This window comes from Tupaia chinensis, unplaced genomic scaffold (genome assembly GCF_000334495.1).
Source record: "Tupaia chinensis unplaced genomic scaffold, TupChi_1.0 Scaffold150288_1, whole genome shotgun sequence".
Taxonomy (NCBI): domain Eukaryota; kingdom Metazoa; phylum Chordata; class Mammalia; order Scandentia; family Tupaiidae; genus Tupaia; species Tupaia belangeri.
Genome location: NW_006210128.1, coordinates 2,426,718 through 2,429,420, shown reverse-complemented (window position 1 = coordinate 2,429,420; position 2,703 = coordinate 2,426,718). Strand labels below are relative to the sequence as shown.

Sequence of the window (2,703 nt, the reverse complement as noted above, 5' to 3'; positions counted from 1 at the left end):
TGGCTGGCCGAGCCCAGCCGGCAGCCACGACGCGGATCGGGGCGCGGAAGAGGATTCGCGCTTGTGTCGCGTGCCTGCCCTCTCTGGACTGTGACCCTGCACCCCTCCCCAGCCTGCCTGGCCTGCCCACCCCACCTGAGCCTCGAACTTCTCTGTGGGCAGAGGGCCCGGAAGGAGGCGGCAGAGACCTGGGCCCTGAGGCACCTGGATTCCTGCATCTGCATCTGAGTATTTGCCAAAGACGTCGGGGCGGGCCAGGGGTGCAAGGAGGAAGCCCCAGTGCTGATGGGTCTCCACCCCTGGCCTTCCTCACACTGACACTTGGTCCCTTCGCGGGGTAGGAGCACAGCGCTCCTCCCCCTCCATGGAGGGACAGCCCCACGGAGGCCACTACCGTCCATGTCCACGGCCACCTGTGGGACAGTTGGAGAGCTGGTGGAGGCCTGACCGCCTGCGGGCGCGGCCCGAGCGTCATGCCCAGGGTTTTTATACCTGACTGTGTAACTTTTTTATTTTCTTCTACTCTGATTACGATTATTCAGGAATACTATCTCCGATAGTTTAGGGTTAGCTGATTTATAACTTCTTACCGTGTTGATTTCTTTAATGGTTTGATTTTTCCACCCGAGGGGAGGGAGCAAGTGGGGAGAGAGGACACCCGCCCGTTGCTGTCAGGACAGGCCACTGTGCGACAGGAGGGCGGCTCCCAGGTGAGGCGCCAGGCCTTCGCTCAGACGCACTGACGAGGGGAGAGTGCAGCTGGCGTGGGGGACCCTGCAGGCCTGGCACCCATGGCCCAAGCCTGGAGAGGAGGCAGGGCGGAGGAGTACGACACGTGGGGGGAGTGTCCTCAGGAAGCTACAGCATTTGCTGACCCGGTGTGAGGCCCGGGCCTTGGGCCCCTGGGGGTCTGGCGAAGCTTTAGTAGGAACAGGACCAGAAATGGCGGTCCCTACCTTCCTCAGTGATGTGCAGTTTGGGGCTTCCCTTCTTCCTTCGTCCTGGCGGGAAGGAGGCCTCTTCACCCCACGTAACGGGTTCTGCAAGCCCGGCCGCGTCAGACCCTCCTGCTGGTGCTCTCGGACAAGCGCCTCATTAGGTCCCTCCTGCTGTCCACTCTCCTTGCTCCTGAAGGGGACGCAGGCCTTACGGTTAGCTGCCCAGGCAGCGGCAGGGGACGTGCCCATCAGGAGTCGGAGGAGGGGGCAGGTACCCACCAGCGTCCTGCCAGACTTCCTGGGCTGAGAGGGAGGGAAAGGCCGTCTGTCCGGTCCCAGGACCCTCCTCGCCCCTGGAACTCTGACGTCAGCAGCAGGGTATGCAGGGCCACATCCTGGGCCATCCCAAGGAGAAGGAATACAGAAAGCCCGAGAGGCGAGACGGGCTCGTTACAGCAGCCTGGGTCGTGGTGGGTGCGTGAGATGATTGGCAGGCATGGTACTCGGCTGCAGGGGGCGCCCCTCCATAGCCAGCTGGGGTCTAGGTCAACGCTTTGCAGTTGGAGAACAAAGCCATGGATCCGTGGGGCGGGGCCGGGAACCTCGCTGGCATGGAGTGCGCCTCGCAGGGCCTCCAGTGGCTGTCTCTCTCCTGCCACCATCTGGCTTGTTTCCTTGGTCTCTTCTTGGGGCCAGGCCTCTCCTCCAGCCTCCACCTGCCTGCCTCTTCCAAGGGCTGATGGGTAGCTTCCATCCACCTTGAGAAACGTTCAGATCGGGACCAGGAGAGGAGGATTTGGTATGTCCAGGGTCCTGCGTTGGGGGAGTGGAAGTGGGGGTGGAGGTCTCAGTGAGCCGGGCAGAGCGAAGACCTTTCCCTGGCATAGGAGGGGTGGTGCTAGGACACGCTGGGAGGTGGGTGTGGGCTGGGGGATGGGCATGCGCCCATTAGAACCAAGGTGCCCTCATCTCGTCCTCTGGCCGTCTTCTTGGTAAGGGGCTCCAGCTGCCTCCTCTGGGACCCCAAAACGCAGAGCAGAAACGTTGTTCTGGAAGACCCCCAGCACACGCGTGTCCGCGCCGCACGGTGGACCTGATGCATGGGGAGCCGTCGCCGTGGGCGGGCGGGCGGGTTTGTTTATGCCTATCAATGCAATTTTTAGTTTTTGTGAGTATCGACAGCAAAAGCCTCGTGCATGGGGGCGTGCAGCCGCTCCCTGGCGATCTGCTATTTCCAGATGGCTTCAGGGTGTCCTTTGGCCCTGGAGCCTTTCCCAGAGTCCCCTGCCTCTGCCAGCCCCCAGCTCATCCGTTTGCAGAGCCTTGTCCGCAGGTCCCCAACTGCCTTCCTGCCCCACCCTGTGCCTGGCTGTTTAGTCACGTGGCCAAGTCTACACGGGTGAAAGTGTCCCTGCACAGGGTGGCGGTCTCCGGCCTCTCGCCCATGCTGCAGAACGGTCCCCACAGCCCTGGGAGGCTACGCTGTCCGAGGCAGTGCAGGTCAGCCCAGCTGTGATCTCACGGGGGCAGAATTGCACTGAGCGACCTCCTTCACCCTCAGCTTCCCTGGCCACGTCGGTGTGAGTTCAGTTACGTCTGAAGCGAGGTTCACAGCCTTGACTCGGCCCCCTTGTGTTTGCACGACTTCAGGGGCTGTCGGTTTAGACCGGCCTTCCTCGGGCCATCTCAGAAGGGCAAGTGTTCGGACAGGGTCGGGAACCACCCAAAGGCAGGCGGCGGGGAGCAGGTGTCCGGGAAGTGGCCC

The 2,703-nt window shown here is 62.6% G+C and overlaps 1 protein-coding gene across 2 annotated transcripts in view; it reads left to right on the top strand.

Annotated features, from left to right (window-relative positions):
- Positions 1-2,703, top strand: part of TSPAN9 (tetraspanin 9) — a 228,849-nt gene that overhangs the window by 224,869 nt on the left and 1,277 nt on the right. For both annotated transcript variants that reach the window (XM_027769674.1, XM_014585670.2), the window contains one exon: positions 1-2,685. The gene's annotated coding sequence lies outside the window, so the exon portion shown is untranslated. The remainder of the gene's footprint in view (positions 2,686-2,703) is intronic.